Source organism: Rattus norvegicus, chromosome 9, assembly GCF_036323735.1.
Source record: "Rattus norvegicus strain BN/NHsdMcwi chromosome 9, GRCr8, whole genome shotgun sequence".
Taxonomy (NCBI): Eukaryota; Metazoa; Chordata; class Mammalia; order Rodentia; family Muridae; genus Rattus; species Rattus norvegicus.
The window spans coordinates 59,581,246-59,602,721 of NC_086027.1; the positions used below are offsets into that span (position 1 = coordinate 59,581,246).

The 21,476-nt window shown below is 36.6% G+C and overlaps 1 pseudogene; it reads left to right on the plus strand.

Annotated features, from left to right (window-relative positions):
* Positions 1-911: 911 nt before the first annotated feature.
* Positions 912-1,053, plus strand: LOC120094929 (small nucleolar RNA SNORA17; annotated as a pseudogene).
* The last annotated feature ends 20,423 nt before the right edge of the window (positions 1,054-21,476 follow it).

Below are 21,476 nucleotides of genomic sequence, written 5' to 3' on the forward strand. Positions count from 1 at the left end.
TTGTTTTGATGTGCTCTTGGATTCGGTTTGCCAGAATTTTATTGAGTATTTTTGCGTCGATATTCAAAAGGGAAATTGGTCTGAAGTTCTCTTTCTTTGTTGGGTCTTTGTGTGGTTTAGGTATAAGAGTAATTGTGGCTTCATAGAAGGAATTCAGTAGTGATCCATCTGTTTCAATTTTGTGGAATAGTTTGGATAATATTGTTATGAGGTCTTCTATGAAGATCTGATAGAATTCTGCACTAAACCCGTCTGGACCTGGGCTCTTTTTGGTTGGGAGACCTTTAATGACTGCTTCTATTTCCTTAGGAGTTATGGTGTTGTTTAACTGTTTTATCTGTTTCTGATTTAACTTTGGTACCTGGTATCTGTCTAGGAAATTGTCCATTTCCTGTAGATTTTCAAGTTTTGTTGAATATAGGCTTTTATAGTAAGATCTGATTTCTTAAATTGTGGTGATATTTTTCGATTTTCATTCAGCCTATTCCATTTGCCAATTTCAGGAAGAATGTAGAAAGTGTGATTTAAGATATTGAAGATAGGTTATTTAAATGTAGCATTAAACTGTCATCCAAATTGTCAGAATTTGATAGTTATATACAAACATTATATATTTCTTAGGACATTTTCACAGACAATTGCTGAAATTATTGTATATTCTAAGACAATGATTAACATGATAATTGGAAGTTTAAACTTTTTTTAATGGTAAAATTTATATTTATATTGAGGGGAAAGCATGAAGTAAAACACTTTTTATTACCTAAATTTACAAAATACAAACTATAGATTTAATTTTAAAAATTCAAGGTAATCTGGAATACATGAGTTTATTGATGTCAATGACAGTTTAAACAGAAGAATGTCTCTGGGAAACTATCAATTGTCACTTAAGTTAATAATTATCTTATCCAGCTCCTAGAGGTGTTGCAGTTTTGATTGCTGTATCACATGAGTGCCATTACGTGGCAGAGGGGAAAGAGGCTATGTCAAAGCTCAGTACTTTGTGAATGTCTGACCTGTGAATGTCTGAAGGTTTACTGACCTAACATTTTCTGAATAAAAGGACCACCACCATTCTGGTGCCAGAGGACCTGGACCAGAAGCTGGCCTGGGACTAAAAGAATCCCATTGATAGGTCCTAAGCAGAAGTGCATGCAGGACACCCCAGTGGTATTTCTGAAAAGAGAAAGAAAGAAAGAAAGAAAGAAGGAAGGAAAGAAAGAAGGAAAGAAAGAAAGAAAATATATTTCCAGACTTATGAGGATTTATGTCTAGAACTTCAGTTTGATTTATTGATCAATATTCCTGTTTTTATGCTGCTGCCTTGTGGTTTTTATTATCTAAATCTCAATAGTGCAAGTATAACCTATGAATGTTGTCACCTCAAATAATTTTTTTATGTTAAAGATTATTTTAGTTGTTGTTCTTGCTTTTCCATATGAACATGAGAATTGTTCTTTTAGTTTCTGTATAGAATTTTGTTAGAATTTTGATATGGATTTCACTGATAATATAAATTGTTCTTAGTAGGACAGGCATTTTAACAATTTAAATCTTACTGATCCATGAGCATGGATTATTTTATCTTTAAAATTTACTTCATACCTCAACCCAGAGAGAGACAGAACCAACACTCCAGACCCTCTCCCATACCCAGAGACAGTTTGAGATCCAGGAATGTCATAATACTAAGATCACAGGTTCACAATAGAGACAGATCCAGTCAGACATGAAGGCCAGTTAATATCTGGCATAACTAGATAGCAAGAGGCAAGTGCAGGAATATAAGCAAAAGAAACTAGAGCCATTTGGCATCATCAGAACCCAGTTCTTCCACTACAGCAGGCCGTGGATACCCTAACAACTCTGAAAAGTAAGACTCTGACCTTAAATCTCATCTCCTGAAGATGAGAACGTAAGGAGAACATACATAGCTCCCTTAAAGAAATACAGAAAAATACAATCAAACAGGTGAAGGAATTAAATAAAAAATGATCTCGAACTGGCAATAGAAACATTGAAGGAAACACAGAGAGAGACAACCCTGAAATGAAAAACCCAGGAAAAAGATGCAAACATCACCAACACAATAAAAGAGAGAGAAGAGAGAATCTCAGGCATAGAAGATATTGACACAGCAGTCAAGAAAATAGAAAGTGAAAAATTCTCCTAACCTAAATCATAAAGGAAATTCAAAATACAGCAAAAAAAAACCCCAAAAACAAACAAACAAACAAACAAACAAACAAAAAACCCTAAGAATAATAATAAGAGAGAAAAGATTCTCAAGGCAAAGGGCCAGGAAACATTTTCAACAAAATCATAGAAGACAACATCTCTGGTCATAAATGTTAAATAAGCATACAGAACATCAAACAGATTTGAACAAAAAGAAAAATCTATACCATCATGTAATAATCAAAATAATAAATGTATAGGAAAAAGAAAGAATATTAAAATGGTAGAAGAAAAATGCCATGTGACATATAAAAGCAGATCTATCAGAATTACACAAGTATTCTCAATAGAAAGTCTAAAACCCAGAAGGTTTTGAAAAAATGTGATGCAGACCCTAAGAACACACCCTTTCAAGAACACAAATGCCAATCCTGGAACTAGTCAATCACCCTGGATGGAGAAATTAAGACAAAACCAAATTTATTTATTTATTGTGTTTGTATCTTCACAATTTTTTTCTTTTCTTTTTAAACAATTCTTTTTTCTTTTTTATTTTTTTCTCGGAGCTTAGGAGGACCGAATCCAGTGCCTTGTTTGCTAGGCAAGTGCTCTACCACTGAGCTAAATCCCCAACCCCTTTCTTTTCTTTTATTGGACAATTTATTTACATTTCAAATGTAATCCCCTTTCCTCATTTCCTCTCTTTAACATCCCCCTTCCTCTGCTTCTATGGGAGTGCTCCCCACCCACCAACTTCCTCCTGCCTCTCCACCAAGGCATTGCCCTATATTTGGGCATTGAGCCTTCAGAGGACCAATGGCATCTCCCAACAAAGCCATCCTTTGCTACATATGCAGCTGGAGCCAGGGGTCCCTCCATGTGTACTCTTTGGTTGGTGGTTTATTCCCTGGGAGCTCTGGGGCATCTGGTTGGTTGATATTTTTCTTCTTCCAATGAGGTTACAAACCCCTTCACTGCCTTCAGTACTTTCTTTAACTCCTGCATTGGGGACCCCATATTAAGTCCAATGGTTCACTGCAAGCAACTGCCTCTGTGTTTGTCAGACTGTGGTAGAGACTCTCAGGAGACAGCAGGCTCCTGTAAGCATGCATTTCTTTTTTTTTTTTTTTGTCTTTTTCTTTTCTTTTCTTTTTTTTTCGGAGCTGGGGACCAAACCCAGGACCTTGCACTTGCTAGGCAAGTGCTGTACCACTGAGCTAAATCCCCAACCCCAAGCATGCATTTCTTGGTATCCACAATCATGTCTGGGTTTGCATTGATTCCCAGGTGGGGCAGTCTATGGATGGCCTTTACTTTGGTCTTTGGTCCAAACTTTGTTTCTGTATCTCCTCCTGTGAGTATTTTCCCCCTTTTAAGGAGGACTAATTATCCACACTTTGGTCTTTCTTCTTGAGCTTCATGTGGTCTACAAATTGTATCTTGTATATTCCAAACTTTTGGGCTAATATCCACTTATCAGTGAGTACATACTATAGGTTTTCTTTTGTGATTGGGTTACCTCATTCAGGATGGTATTTTCTAGTTCCATTTATTTGCCTAAGAATTTCATCAAGTCATTCTTTTTAATAGCTGTATAAATGTACCACACTTCCTGTATCCATTTGACTCTTGTGGAACATCTGGTTTCTTTCCAGCTTCTGGCCATTATAAATAAGACTGCTATGAACAGACAGGCACATGTGTGCTTGTTATATGTTAAAGCATCTTTTGGGTATATGTCCAGGAATAGTATAGCTAGGTCCTCAGGTAGTACTATGGCCAATTTTCTGAGGAACCGCCAGACTGTTTTCCAAAGTGCTTGTACCAACTTGAAATCCCACCACTAATGGAGGAGTCTTCCTCTTTCTCTATATATTTGCCAGCATGCTGTCACCTGAGTTTTTTATCTTAGCCATTCTGACAGGTGTGTGTGAGCTAGAATCTCAGGGTTGTTTAGACTTGCATTTTCTTGATGACTAAGGATGTTGAGCCCTTCTTTCTTTCTTTTCTTTTTTAAACAGCAAAACTATGTCTACTTTATTTTTAACAAAAAAGTCAACATGCTTTGGAAAAAAGATAACCTACTCAACAAATGGTGATGGAAAATCTTCATTTATACATGAGAATATTGAAACTACATTTTTAATTTTTTTTATTTTTTATACAGATGAGGATGTTTGCAGCTAACCATTGGGCTGAGCAAGGGGACTCCAATGGAAGCTTTAGAGTAAAGGCTGGAGGAGACGAAAGGGTTTGAAACACCATAGGAAGAACAAGAATATCAACCATCCAAACCTTACCAGAGCTCCCAGAAACTAAACTGCCAACCAAAGAGTACACATGAAGTGACCCATGACTCCATCCACATATGTGGCAGAGGATGGCATTGTCCAGCATCAGTAGGAGGAAAAGTCCTTGATCCTGTGAAAGCTTTTTTCCCCGATGTAGGGCAATCCTAAGGCATTGAGGATAGAGGGGGTGGGTAAAAATGGGAGCATCCTCATAGAAGTAAGGGGAATGGGAGGGGCTGTGTGAGATGAAGGAAAGATGATAACATTTGAAATATAAATACATAAAGTATCCAAGAACATTTCTTTTGGTGATTCTAGGCCAATCAAAATTCTTCAGGTGAGAATTCTCTGTTTGTCTCTGTTCCCCAGTTTTAATAGGGTTACTTGATTCTCTGGAGACTAATTACTTGAGTTCTTTGTATATATTAGATATTCATCTTCTAAATCCTATACTCAACCAAACTGAGAAATCTAGAGGAAATGGTCAATTTTTAGACAGATAACAGATACCAAAGTTAAATCAGTATCAGTTAAAACATCTAAACAGTCCCATAACCCCTAAAGAAACAGAAGCACTCATTAAAAACTTCCAACCAAAAAAAGTGAAGGAACAGACAGGTGTTTTGTAGAATTCTATCAGACTTTCAAAGAAGAACTAATACCAATACTCTTCAAACTATTCCACAAAATAAAAACAGAAGGAACACTACCGAAATTGTTCCATGAAACCACAATTGTGCTTATACCTAAAACACCCAAAGACCCAGCAAAGAAAGAGAACTTCAGACCAATTTCCCTTATGAATATCAAATATCAATATGAAAATACTCAATGAAATTCTCACAAACTGGCAGAAGGAACACCCATTCAGAGCCTGCCTCACATGTGGCCCATACATATACAGCCACCAAACTAGATAAGATGGATGAAGCAAAGAAGTGCAGGCTGACAGGAACTGGATGCAGATCTCTCCTGAGAGACACTGTCAGAATATGGCAAATATATAATAGGTGAATGCCAGCAGCAAATCACTGAACTGAGAATGGGAGCCCTGTTGAAGGAATTAGAGAAAAGACTGAAAGAGCTTGAAGGGGCTTGAGACCCCATATGAACAACAATGCCGACCAACCAGAGCTTCCAGGACTAAGCCACTACCCAAAGACTATACATGGACTGACCCTGGACTCCAACTGCATAGGTAGCAATAATAGCCTAGTAAGGGCACCAGTGGAAGGGGAAGCCCTTGGTCCTGCCAAGACTGAACCCCCAGTGATCGTGATCGTTGGGGGGAGAGCAGTAATGGGGGGAAGTTGGGGAGGGGAACACCCATATAGAAGAAGAGGGGGAGGGGTTAGGGGGATGTTGGCCTGGAAACCGGGAAAGGGAATAATAATCAAAATGTAAATAAGAAACACCCAAGTTAATAAAGATGAAAAAAAATAATTTTATCACTTTAAAAAAAAGCAAAAAAACAAAACAAAACAAAACAAAACAAAACAAAAAAGTTCTCACAAACTGAATCCAAGAATATATCAAAACGATCATCCATCATGACCAAGTTGGCTTCATCCCAGAGATTCAGGGATTGTTCAGTATATGAAAACCCATCAATATAATAGACTACATAAACAAACTCAAAGAAAAAAATCACATGATCATCTCATTAGATTCTGAAAATGCATTTGAGAAAATTAAGCACCCCTTCATGGTAGCAGACTTGGAAAGATCAGGAATTCAAGTACCCATACCTAAACATAGTAAAAGCAATACACAGCAAACCATTAGGCAACAAAATCAAACTAAATGGACTAAAATCAGGAACTAGATAATGCTGACCACTATCTTCCTACCTATTTAACATATACTTGGAGACCTAGACAGAGCAATTAGACAACAAAAAGTAGTCACAGGGGTACAAATTGGAAAGGAAGAAGTCAAAATATCACTATTTGCAGATAATATGATAGTATACTTAAGAGACAAAACCAAATTTAAATAATATATTTCTACTACAGAAGATAATAGAAAGAAAATTCCAACAGAAAGAGGGAAACTAAGGCAAATCAAGGAATTAATTATCTCACAACAAACCCAAAAGAAGAGAACCACACAAATACAACACCACAACATCAATAAAAAGTACAGGAACCAATAATCATTGGCTTTAATGTTTATTGTTATCAATGCACTCAATTCCCCAATAAAAATACATAAGCTAACAGACTGGATATGTAAAATGGGCCCAGCATTTTCTTCCATCCATAATATAGGCATAAGTTACAAAGATAGACACTACCTTAGACTAATAGGTTAGAAAAGATTTTTCCAAGCAAATGGTCCCAAGAAACAAGCTGAAGTAGCCATTGTAATATCCAATAAAATATACTTTCAATCAAAACTTATTATAAGAGATGTGGAAGGTCACATCATACTCATCAAAGGAAAAAAACCTAACAAGATGAAGTCTCAATTCTTAACATCTGTGCCTCAAATTCAAGGGCACCCACATTTGTAAAAGAAACATTACTAAATTTCAAAATACACATTGGTCCTCATACAATAATAGTGGGTGACTTCACTACCCCACTCTCACCAATGAACAGACCATGGGCACAGAATCTAAACAGGCACACAGTGAAACTAGAAATTATGAAACAACTAGATTTAAGATATATCTAAAGAACATTTCACCCTAATCAAACAATATCCTTCTTTTTAGTACCTCATCATAAGATTTCCAAAACTGATCAGATAATCACACAGAAAACAAGCCTCAGCAGATTCAAGAATATTGAAATAATCCCATGCATTCTGATAGATTACCACAGACAATGGCTGGTCTTCAGTCACAACAAAAGAAACAGAAAGCTCACATGGAAACTGAATAACTATCTACTCCTGATAACAATATCAGGGAAAAATTAAAGAAAGAAAATGAAGTCTTTCTAGAATTTAATCAAGATGAAGACACAGCGTACCCAAAACTAGTGGCACACAGTGAAAGCAGTACTAAGAGGAAAAGATATAGCACAAAGTGCTTTCATAAATAAATTGGAGAGCGTTTACACTTAACAGCACATCTGAAAGCTCTTGAACAAAAACAAGCAAACCTACCATAAAGAGTAGAAATAATCACTCTCAAACCTGAAATCAACTAACTAGAAACAAAGAGAACCGTACAAAGAATCAACCAAACTAAAAACTGGTTCTTCGAGAAAATCAACATGGTAGATAAACCCTGAACCAAACTAACCAAAGGGCAAGGAAACAGTATCCAAAAGATCAAAATCAGAAATGCAAAGAGAGACATGATAACAGAAACTGAGGAAATTTAAAAAAATCATCAGCTTCTACTACAAAAGATTATACTCAACTTAGATGAAAGAGATGATTTTCTAGACAGATACAAAAATACCAAATTTAAATCAAGACCAGACAAACTAAGAAGTTTCATAAGCACTAAGGAAAGAGAAGCTGTCATTAAAAGTCTCCCAACAAAGAAAAAGCCCGACCTGAGGGGTTTAGTGCAGAATTCAATCATACCTTTGGAAAAGAACTAATACCAATACTCCACAAAATGGAAACAGAAGAAATATTGTGTTGTTCATTCTATGAAGCCACAGTTACTATGACACCCGAAACACACAAAGACCAAACAAATAAAGAGAACTTCAGACAATTTTCTCTTATGAATATAGATGCAAATATAGTCAATAAAATTCTCAAAAACTGAATCCAAGAGGACTTTAAAATGATCATTAGCCATGATCAAGTAGGCTTCATCCCAAGGATGCAGGGATGGTTCAATAAAAGGAAATCATCAATGTAATCCACTCTAGAAATAAACTCAGGAAAAAAATCACTTGGGCATCGTATTATATGCAAAAATGCCTTAGAAAAAATACAAAACATATTTATGTTAAATTCATGGACAGATCAGGAACTCAAGGCATATACCTAAACATAGTAAGAGCAATATACAGCAAATAAACAGCAAACATCAAATTAAATGGAGAGAAACTTGAAGCAATCCCATTAAAATCAGGGACAAGGGTACCCATTTTCTCCCTATTTATTCACTATAGTACACATTGTTCTAACTAGAGCAATTATACAGTAAGAAGAATTCAAAAGGATACATATCAGAAAGGAAGAAGTCAAGGTATCAAGATTTGAAGTTGATATGATACTATATTTACACAACCCCAAAAATCCCACCAGAGAATTTCTGTACTTCTGCAAAGTAGCTGGATATAAACTTACCTCAAACAAATCAGTATCCTTCCTCTATTCAAACGATAAATGCACAGAGAAACACATTAATGAAAGAACACTCTTAAAAGTTGTCACAAATTATACAAAATGTCCTTGGCATAACTCTAACCAAGTAGTTGAATGATCTATATGAAAAGAACTTAAAGTCTCTGAAGAAAAAAATTGAAGAAAACCTCAGAAGATGGAAAGATCTTCCATGCTCATAAATTGACAGGATTAATATTGTAAACATGGCTATCTTACTGAAAACAATCTACAGATTCAATGAAATCCCCATCAAAATTCAAACTCAATTCTTCACAGAGATAGAAAGAGCAATTTTCCATTTCATCTGGAATAACAAAAAAGCCAGGATACTGAAAACAATTATGAATTATAAAAGACCTTCTGGTGGCATCACAATTTCTGATCTCAAGCTGTACATACTATGCAGCAATACTGATAAAAATAAGTGATCACTTGATCTTTGATAGAGAAGCCAAAACCATACAATGGAAAAAAAAGCATTGTCAATAAATACTGTGGGTCTAACTGTCCATCTGCATGTACAAGAATGCAAACTGACTCATTTTTATCTCCTTGAACAAAGTTCTATTCCAAGTGAATCAAGCAACTCCAAATAAAACCTGATTCCCTGAATCTAGCAGAAAAGAAAGTGGGAAAGAGTCTTGAACACATCAGCACAGGGAGTAAATTTACTGAACAGAACAGAACTAAACACCAATTGCTGAGGCTCTAATATTAACAATTAACAAATGGTACCTCATGAAAATTAAAAGCTTCTGTAAGGCACAGGACACTGTCAATAGAACAAAATGACAACTAACAGATTGAGAAAAGGTCTTTACTAACCCTATATCTGATAGAAGACTAATTCAAAATATACAAAGTACTCAAGACGTTAGACGCTAGAAAACTGAATAACTCAATTTAAAAATGGAGTACAGAGCTAAACAAAAAATTTCTAACTGAGAAATATCATATGGCCGAGAATTACCTAAACACTGTTCAACATCCTTAGTCACCAGGAAAACACAAATCAAAATGACCCTGAGAGTCCACATTACCTCCATCAGAATGGCTAAGACCAAAAACTCAAGTGACAGCAGATGCTGGCAAGAATATGGAGAAAGAGGAACACTCTTTCATTGCTTGTGGGATTCTAAATGGAACTCAATCTGGTGCTTCTTCAAAAAATTGGAAATATTTCTACTTGAAGACCCAGCTCTACTCTTCCCGGGCACATTCCCAAAAGATGTTCCATCATATCACATGTACATGTGTTCCTCTATGTTCATAGCAGCCTTATTTATAATAGTCAGAAGCTGGAAACAACCCAGATGTCTCTCAATAGAAGAATGAATACCGAAAATGTGGTCCATTCATATAATGGAGTATTAGCTATTAAAAATGAAGACTTCACAAAGTATAGGCAAATACATGGAATTAGAAAATATTCTGTATGACACAACCCAGACACAAAATTACATACATGGTATGTACTCAGTGACAAGTGGATATTAATCCAAAAGCTCAGAATACTTACAATACTCAGGAATCACATGAAGCTTAAGAACAAAGAAGTATGGATGTGTTAAACCTACTTCAAAGGGGGAATAAAATAATTATGAGAGGCTGAGGGAGGGATAGACCTTGTGGGGGAGGGGAGAGGGAGTAAAAAGAGGGGGAGAGGATCAGGTGCAGAAAGAGACAGGAGAGAAGTCCAGAGGCCTAGGAGAATGAATGAATAGAAATAGAAATAGGTAGCATTGGTTGGAGGGAAACTTGATGCACCCCTAGAAAGTCCCAGAAGCCAGTAGTATGTGAGACCCATCGGGTCTATCCCAAGACCCAATCGGGATGTCAATGGCTGAAATACCCTCAGCAAGAGATAGAACCTGAAGAAATCACATCCAGTAAATAGACATAGCCCCCAGTGGACGGAAGGGGCTACCGATTCATCTCAAAATTTTTACCCAAGATTTTTATCTGTCTAAAGGAAATGAAGGGACAAAATGGAGCAGAGTATGAAGGAAAGGCCATCCGGAGACTGCACCAATGTGCCATCAAATCCAATGCAGACACCAAACCCTGACACTGTTGCTGAGGCCAAGATGTGCTTGCAGACAGTAGCTTGGTATGGCTATCCTGACGTGCCCTACTAGCAGCCAATTAACACTGATGCAGATACTCACAGCCAACCCTTAGACTGAACCTAGAAACCCCAATGGAAGATTTAGGGGAAGGACTGAACGAACTGTAGGGAATTGCAATTTTATAAGAAGAACAACAGTATCAATTAACCAGACCTCTCAGAGCTCCCACGGACTAAATCACCAACCAAAGAGTATAAGTGGCCAGTCCATGGCCTGTGGTAATATGAAGCAGAGGACTGCCTCATTTGTCATCAGTGGGAGGGAAGATGTGGAGTCCTGTGGAGGCTTGATGCCCCAGACAAAGTGAATGTTAGAGGGGTGAGGTGGGAGTGGGTGGTAGGTGGGCATGGGTGGGTGGATGGATATGCATCCTCTTAGAGGAAAAGGGGAGGGGAGTAGGGTGGGTGGTTCCTGGATGGTAGACTTGGAATGGGGATAAAATTTGAAATGTAAACAATAAAATTTATAAGTAAAATTTTACTTCATAAAAATTAAAATATTATACGGATAGATTTTTAATTTTAATTAACTAAAATTTATATAAACACAAAATTAATAATAGTAGTTCTTAAATAGCTAAAAATTTAAAAAGATTATACTGACTTTTAAAATTTACTATATGTAATTTAACATGACAAATTTGTAAACCAAAATATCCTAAATGACATGACTGTTTTATATAAATGGAATAGAAATATGTGACTCAGATAAAATAAGATCATACAGTTTGGTAGTATGTATTATGTAAGCACAAATTTATCGTGACAGACTCATTTCACAATTCTAGATCACTTTCTAAATGCCAATATTTAAAAGCAACAAGAAATTATAGTTTTCAAAAGAATGCCAAAATGCCATTGTGATAGGCATACACTTAATTTTATTAGGACAGCACATTATTTGTTAGAATTTTAGTAAGCAGTTGAAGGACTTCTTATAAAGTAGAACTATTTGTCCTTTAAACTTTTCAAGCATGTACAATAAATGTGTCTTCTTGTCATGTTCAGATATATGACACCGAAGTTATTTGTTCATGAAAAAGTGTTAGTTCCGTGATATTTCAATTCTTTGAACTTACTTAGACAAATCAAACATTACATACATGTTAAAAAGCCACCTAAATATTTAATATAAATAGAAAAAAACATATAAGTGGTAGAATTGTGCTGCTTTAATTTGACATCATACCCTATTTATATTCGAGATCATCACCAAGACTCATTTTTTATCCTAAAAAATGAAAACAATACATTTTCTTTTAACAATTTTCTATTGATTCATCCTTTTAACTGATATACAAAATAATATATTCAAAACATTTTTTCACTTACTTCAGTTTTAAAAGCAGCTACTCTATCTCTTGCCAGATGTTTTCAAAGTAATATTAAAGTATCATATATTGAATGCCATTAATTATTAATAGAACTAATGTATTCTAAATATCAGAATCAATTGAAATGTAATGATCTGAAAGACCAATGAACCACAAAAGTGTGTAAAACTGTCTGGAGGAATCTTCCCCACAGGCAGCCCCTTCCTGGAGCTAATGCTAACTCTAGGAAACAATTAACATTAAAATGTCTGAAAAATGGTAAAGAGGCAATGCATCATGTCTCTAGGAAAGAAACACACTTTAAGGGTGCTTGGTAGGATGCACATATTAGCTGGAGAGATTTAAAAATAACCACGGGTTTCATAAACAGAGTTTTCACATGCATAAAAGAAGCTTCTAAATTGAGTTTAAAATGCAGAACAGATTGCGCTGTTCTTTACAAAACAATAATGGGAAACAACTTTAAGTTACTAGAAAATAGTTCTGATCTGAAGACATTATGCTTAAGGACATGATCATGAGTAGCACACCAGACTAAATTTTTATTTCAGCAATCATGCCAGCCTTCATTTAAATTAGTAGGGCAAGAAGGTTTCTGAATTTTTTATTAATGTTCTATAAAGCACTGCTTCATTTTATAAACCTAAACATAAAGAATGTTATTGAGCTTTCGTAGCTTATAAAATATGGAAGTGGGAGTTTCAGCTCAACTGATAAATAGATGGCATCTGTACCATATTTTAATGTTGTCAAATCAAATAGTCAAGGCTTTTTAATATGCTGACCATAAACTGAATTTACACAGTAGATAAGCCACTAACATTGAACCTTTAAATACTTCCAATAGCATTGCTATGACTAAATAATTAGAAAAAAAACTACCAAGTTGTGTTCAAATTTTACTTCAGAAATACTGTAATATTTTTCCCTGCATTCAACTAATTGATAAGTTCAATACATTCTAAAAATAGTTACATAATACCTACAAAACTATATCTGATATAGAGACTTCAATCTAGGAGACACTCTGATGCATCCACAAAGTTCATCTCTACTGTCTAGAATTTATGGATTAGGGATGGGTTAAACATGGAGCAAAACATTCATTCTTGCCCATGAACGAGGTAAGCTACGACAGTGACAAACCTTTAAGACTTATCCTAGTACAATAGTAGTACTTATGACAAGTGCATTATAGACTACTTTCTGATTGACTGCTAGGTCCAGTTCATGAGATATATTACTTATATGACACCATTATCAAGATGAAATATTTGTAAGTCATAAGGCTTATAGGATACCATTATTACTCTTTTTAAAATCACATAGTATAAAAACAGCTCTGAATGGCTTATATTTATACCCATAGGTTAATGCATTTTTCTAAATTGGAGAAGCTCTTTGTAAAGTTTAATATGCTTAACACAAAGCTTCACACCCTGTCAAGGGGCAGAGAATAAGAGAAAGGAATGTCAGCTCTCAACCAAATCTCTATATATCAACCTTCCTTCCTAGGCTTAAGGATCATTGCCAAGGATGGGAATGAAGTGCAGCAGGGTCAGAGTTTGTGCATTCCCATAACCAAATATTGTTTTCTGGAAACAGCGAGTTGGTTGTGTGCTCACATGAATTCACAGCAGGTTAAGATGGCATACCTGAGACCTGCACACACTCAGGACGGCCAAATGTCAGCAAGGAGAAACAAAGACAAAACAAAATCCCATCCCCGGCTATGAGCTCTTGGCAGCCAATTATTTCTAAATTTAGAATTTGTATTCTTTAACAGGGCTGGCTTCTTTAAATGCTGACCACTTTAAATGGCCATGCGCACACATATATGAGCAAACAGAATATTATCAAAATATATTACATGGATTTCTCAAAAAGTTACACAAACAAGAACAATGTAATTAAAAGCAAGAGAAAATCCTTCATATTGCACACACCACCGTTGACTGGCTTGCATTTCTGCAGGCAAATAAGCTGCTCTAATCTCCTCACTGAACAGGTCTACAGTTACCAGATTTTGTTTTGAGTGGTCTTCTGCAACCTTTGGACTTTAGAATATGGTTGCCTCTCTGAAAGGTCCATGAACCTTTCAGAAGTGTATTTATACAAAAGGCTCAATTGTGTATGAGCAATCCATGGTCTTTTATTCTCTGAACTTACACAGCTATGAATTCTGCTGTAGTCAACTAACTACTGCATGAAGAATCTTCTCTGATGAGGCCTGAGAGCTATCAGTAAAGTGAATTTTAACAGGCACTCTGGATTATCCCCTTCCCAGTTTCCCCTCCACAAACCCCTATCCCCTTCCCCTCCCCTGCCCCTTTGACAATGTTCCCCCACCTACCCACTTACTCCCGCCTCAGCACTCTAGCATTCCGTTATACTGGGTCATCAAGCCTGCACAAGACCAAAGGTCTCCCCTCCCATTGATACCAGATAAGGCAATTTTTTGCTACATATCCAGCTGGAAACATAGGTCCCTCTATATGTACTCTGGTTGGTGGTTTAGTCCATGGGAGCTCTGGGGACTCTGGTTGGTCGATATTGTTGTTCTTCCTATGGGGTTGCAAATCCCTTCAGCTCCTTAAGTCCTACCCTTAACTCTTCCATTGGGGTTCCTGTGTCCATTTTGATGGTTGTCTGCATGTATCTGCATCTGTATTGGTCAGGCTCTGGCAAAGCCTCTCAGAGGACAGCTATACCAGACACCTGTCAACAAGCACTTCTTGGCATCAGCAATAGTGTCTGAATTTGGTGCATGTAGATGGGTTGGATACCTGGGTGGGCAGTTTCTAGATGGCCTTTCTTTCAGTCTCAGCTCCACTCTTTGTCCCTACATTTCCTTTTGACAGTAATCGTTTTGGATTAATATTTTTTGAGATTATTCTCTTAGAAAAATAATAGTAGTAGAGTTACTTCTAGGCCCTGCGAATTCCCTAAACATGGACTCTTGGTAATTTTAGTAGTACCAGATATGTTTCTTTCTGTGAAGCACAACTTAGAGGCCTATGTTCAGCCTGTGTATGTTCTTTCCATGGTGACTCAGTCTCTGAGAGTCCCAAGGATCCAGATTAGTTGATTCTGTTGGTCTTCATGAGGAGTTCATATATCCTTAGAGGCTGCAATCTTTTCTCCTGTTCTTTCATAAGCTTCATTCACTGGCTGTTGGTGTCTGAATCTGTGTCAGTCAGCTGCTGTGTAAAATCTCTCAGAGGACAGCAATGCTAGACTCCTATCTGCAAGCATAACAGAATATCATTAATATTGTAAAGGATGTGTAGTTGTTCATGAGATAGATAACTAGTTGGACTAGTTATTGTGTGAACATTCCCTCAGTTTCTGCTCCAACGCTGTTCTTGTATTTCTTATAGCCAAGATTAATTTTGGGTCAAAAGGTTTCTGGGTGTGTTGGTGTATCTATTGTTCCATAGAGGTTCCTGCATTGTTACAGGAGGTGACCTTTTAAAGTTCCATATCCGCAATGCTGTGAGCTACAGTTAAAGTCACCCCCATTTATTCTTGGGTGGATCCTTTATCTCAAGTCTCTGTTCCTGAAGATGCTCTCTACTTCCCCACCACTGACGGATGCGGATTGCCATTCATTCTCACAGATGTCTGGACATTCCTCCTGTCCTTCTTCACACCTGACCCTGCACTCCCCATTCTCCCCTCTATCTCCTCCTTACTCCTTGTCTCACCCAATTTCCTCCCTCCATCTACTTCTTATGACTATTTTGGTACCCCTTCTAAGTGAGATTCAAACATCCATATCTGTGCCGTTTTGGGGGGTCTGTGGAATGTAGCATGGATATCCTCTATTTTGTTGCTAATATAAATTTATAAGTGAGTACATACCACATATGTCCTTTTGGAACTAGGTTACCCCTCTCAGGATGATATTCTCAAGATCCATCCATTTGCCAGAGGAATTCATGATGCCTTTTTTTAAATAGCTGATTAGTATTCCATTGTGCAAATATACCACATTTTCTTTATCCATTCTTTAGTATGAGGACGTCTAGGTTGTTTCCAGTTTCTGTCTATTACAAATAGAGCTGCTACAAATATAGTTGAGCAAGTGTCTTTGTAGGATGAAGGGACATTGTTTGAGTATATAACCAGAATTGGTATAGCTGTGTCTGAGTCTTGAGATAGAACTATTCCAAGGTTTCTGAGAAACACCTAATTTTATTTGCAGAGATATTCGTACAAATTTACTATCTCACCAGCAATGGAGGAATGTTCCCTTTTCTCCATATCCACACCAGCATTTGCTGCCACTTGAGTTTTTGAACTTAGTCATTTTCATTTATGTTAAGGTTGAATCTCAGGGTTGCTTCAATTTCCATGTCTTGCATGACTCAGGATGTTGAACATTATTTTCATTGTTTCTTGACCCTTCAAGATCCATCTGCTGAGGCATATCTGTTAAGCTCTGTACTCCATTTTTTAATTGTGTTAATTAGTTTTATGGAGTCTAACTCCCTGGTTTCTTTAGAATTGTTGGATATTAGCCCTCTGTATAATGAAGGGTTGGGAAGATCCTTTCTTGATGTTTAGGCTACTTTTTTGCACTATTGACATTGCCTTTGCCTTAAGAAACTATGCAGTTTCATCAGGTCCCATTTATTAATTGTTAATCTTACAGCCTGAGCAACTAGTGTTCTATTTAGGAACTTGTCTCTTGAACAAGTGAATTCAAGGTCATTTCCCACTTTCTCTACTGTGAGATTTAATATATCCAGTTTTATGTTGAGGTCCTTCATCCACTTGGACTTGAATTTTATACAGGGTGTTAAATATGGATCTATTTGCATTCTTCTACAAGTAGACATTCAGAAAGACAAGCACCATTTGTGGAAGATACTATCTTTTTTCTATTGTATGGTTTTGGATTCTTTACCAAATTGAAATGTCAGTGTATGATTTTATTTCTGGGTCTTTGATTTGATTATATTGCTTCTGTATCAATACGATGCAGCTTTTAATCATGACTGCTCTATAGTACAGCTTGAGATCAGGGATTGTGATTCCTCCTGAAGATCTTTTATCATTCAGAATTGTTTTGGCTATCCTTGTTTTTTATATATATATTTTAATATGAAGTTGAGAATCATCCTTTTGAGGTCTATAGAAATGTGTTGGAATTTCATGTTCATTGTATTGAATCTGTATATTGCTTTTCATAAGATGGCCATTTTCACTATGTTAATACTACCAGTTCATGAGCACAGGAGATCTTTCCATTCTGTTATCTTCTTCAATTTCTTTACAGACGGTCTTGAAGTTCTTGCCATACAGGTCTTTCACATGCTTTATCAGAGTAAGAGCAAGATATTTTATATTATTTCTGGCTACTATAATAGGTGTTGTTTCCCTAATTTCTCTCTTTGCTAGTTTACAATTGTATGAAGGAGAGCAACTGATTCCTTTGAGTCAATTTTTTCTCTAGCCACTTTGCTGAAGTTGTTTATCAGTTGTAAGAATTCTTTGTTAGGATTTTTGTGCTGGCTTATGTAAATAATCATATCATCTGCGAATAGTAATGCTTTGATTTCTTCCTTTCAAATTTTATCTACTGTATCTCCTTTGAGCTCTTATTACTCTGGCTAGAAGTTTGAGTACTACATTGAATAAATAGGGAGAGAATGGGCAGCCTTTTCTTGTCCGTAATTTAGTGGGATTGTTTCAAGTTTCTGTCCACTTAATTTGATGTTGGCTATTTGTTTTCTGTATATTGCTTTCATTTTGTCTAGGTTACTTGGTGAGAGTGAGATAGTAAAGTCTCCCACCATTAATGTGTGGAGTTTAATACACAATTTATGCTTTAGCAATGTTTCTTTTACAAATGTGAGTGTCCTTGTGTTTCAGACATAGATGTTCAGAATTTAGATATCTTTCTAGAATTTTCTTTGATAAGTTTGAAGTGTTCTTCTCTGTTCCTTTTAATTTTGGTTGAAAGTATATTTTATTAGATAATGGAATGGATACTTCAGATTGCTTCATAGGTCTGTTTGCTTGGAAAACAAGCATCTATTTACTCTGAGGTAATGTCTATCTTCTAGGCTGAGGTTTGTTTCTAATATGCAAGAGAATGATCCATCTTTTTTTCACATCCCCTGTGTTAGTCTGCATCTCTTTATTGAAGAATTAAGGTTATTGATATTGAAAGATATTAATGAAAAGGGATATTACTTTCTGTTATTTTGACATTGGTGGTATTTGTGTGTGTGTGTGTGTGTGTGTGTGTGTGTGTGTGTGTGTGTGGTGTTTTGCTGGTATGGAATTACTTATTTCCTTTGTTTTCTTGGATGTAGTCATTTTTCTTGGGTTGGAAATTTGTTTCAAGTAATTTAAGTATGTTTGGATTTGTGGATATTGTTTGAATTTGAATTTTTTTGAAATATCATATTTTCTCCATCTATGGTGATTGAGAGTTTTTCTGAAAATAGCAATCTAGGTTGGTGTCTCTGGTTTTCTAGGGGTTGGAAGATATTTGTCCATGTTCTTCTATGAAATCAGGTAATTCTGATAGATCTGACCTTGTATGTTACCAGACCTCTTTCCATTGCTGATTTAGATATTTTTCTGTGTTCTGTAGATTTTTGAGTTTTGATTATGGGGCTAGAAGATTTTCTTTTCTGGTCCAGTCTAATTGATGTTCTATAAGCTTTTTGTATATTTACAGGCATCCCTTTCTTTAGATGGGAGGGGAGGAGGAAAAGGCTATGGCAGAGGAAGGAAGGAGGCTCCCACCCTAATGCTCTAGCATTCCCCCCACATTGGGTCAGGAGCCTTTACAGGACCAAGGACTTTGCCTCCTATTGGTGCTGGACAATGCCATTCTCCATTATATATGTGGCTGGAGTAATGTGTCTCTCCATGTTCATTCATTGGTTGGTAGTTAAGTCCCTGTGAGCCTTAGTGAGGTCTGGTTGGTTGATACCTTTGTTCTGTCTATGGCATTGCAAACACTTTCAGCTCCTTCAGACTTTTCTCTAACTCCTCCTTTGGGGTTCCCTTGTTCAATCCAGTAGATTCAAGCATCCTCATCTGTATCAGTAGGGCTCTGGAAGAGCCTCTCATAGGACACCTATATTTTGCTCCTCATAGCAAGCACTTCCTGGCATCAGCAATAGTGGCTAGGCTTAGTGTCTGCACATGAGACAGATCCCCAAGTGGGGCAATTTCTGGATGACCCTTTCTTCAGTCCCTGCTCCACTCTTGTCCCTGTATTTTCTCCTGTGAGTATTTTGTTCTCCCCTCTAAGAAGGAATGAAGCATTCACATTTTGTTCTTCCTTCTTCTTGGGCTTCGCATAATCTGTGGATTTTTTCTCAGGTATTCCAAGATTTTGAGCTAATATTCACTTGTCAGTGAGTGCATACCATATGTGTTCTTTTGTGACTGGGTTACCTCACTCAGGATGATATTTTCTAGTTCTACCCATTTGCATATGAATTTCATTAAGTCATTTAATTGTTTTTAGCTAAATCCATTTGCATAAGAATTTCGGGCTGGGGATTTGGCTCAGTGGTAGAGCGCTTACCTAGGAAGCGCAAGGCCCAGGGTTCGGTCCCCAGCTCCGGAAAAAAAAGAACCAAAAAAAAAAAAAAAAGAATTTCATATAATCATTGTTTTTAATAGGTAAGTAGTACTCCATTTTGTAAATGTAACACATTTTTCATATACATTCCTAGGTTGAAGGACATTTGGCTTCTTTCCAGCTTCTGGCTATTATAAATAAGGCTGCTATGAACATATTGGAGCATGTGTCCTTCTTATATATTGGAGCATCATTTGGGTATATGCCCAGGAGTTGTGTAGCTGGGCCCTCAGGTAGTATTATGTCAAATTTTCTGAGGAACCTCCAGACTGATTTCCAGAGTGGTTGTACCTGCTTGCAATCCCACCAACAATGGAGGAGTGTTCCTCTTTCTTCACATCCTACCCAGCAACTACTGTCACATGGGTTTTTGATCTTAGCTGTTCTGGCTGGTATGAGGAGGAATCTCAGGGTTGTATTGATTTGCATTTCCCTGATGACTGAGGATGTTCAACATTTCTTTAGGTGTTTCTTAGCTATTCAGTATTCCACACTTGAGAATTCTTTGTGTAGCTCTATACCACAATTTTAATAGAATTACTTGTTTCTCTGGAGACTAACTTCTTCAGTTTTTGTATATATTGGATAATCGCCTTCTATTAGATGTAAGATAGGTAACGACATTTTCCCTATCAGTTGGTTGCCACTTGGTCCTATTGACAGTGTCCTTTGTCTTACAGAATCTTTGCATGTTTTATATTTTATTGAATTATTTTAAAATTTTAATTTCAATTGTTATCCCCTTTCCTAGTTTCCTGGGGCAAATGCTAGCAGCAAACCATTGAACTGAGAATGGTGCCCCTGTTGGAGGAATTAGAGAAAGGATTGAAGGAGCTGAAGGGACTTGAAACCCCATAAGAACAACACTACCAACCAACCAGAGCTCCTAGGGACTAAACCTCCACCAAAAGTGTATAAATGGACAGACCCAGGGCTCCAGCTGCATATGTAGCAGAGAATAACCTTGTTGGGCACCAATGAGAGGAGAAGCCCTTGGTCTTGCCAAAGCTTTGCAATTATTTGAGGTCTAATTTGTGGATTTTTGATCTTAGAGCATAAGACATTGATGTTCTGTTCATGAAATTTTCCTCTGTGCCTATGAGTTCAAGGATCTTCTGCACTTCTACTTCTATTAGTTTCAGTATATCTGGTTCTATGTGGAGATGTTTGATCCACTTCAACTTGAGATTTGTATAAAGAAATAAAAATGGATAAATTTGAATTCTTCTACAAGCTGATCTCCAGTTGAACTTGTGCCATTTGATGAAAATGCTGTCTTTTTTCCATTAGCTCCTTTGTCAAAGATCAAATGATCATAGCTGTGTGGGCTCAGATGTGGGTCTTCAATTCTAATCCATTGATATAGCTAGCTGCCTGTCTCTGTACCAATACGATACAAATTTTATCACTATTGCTCTGTATTACAGTTTGAGGTCAGGGATGGTGATTCCTCCAGAAGTTCTTTTATTGTTGAGAATAGTTTTTGCTATCCTTGTTTTTATGCTTTTCCAAATGATTTTTTAAATTGACCTTTCTAACTCTATGAAGAATTGTGTTAGAGTTTTGATGGGTATTGCATTGAACTGGTAGATTGATTATGACAAGATGGCCATTTTTACTATATT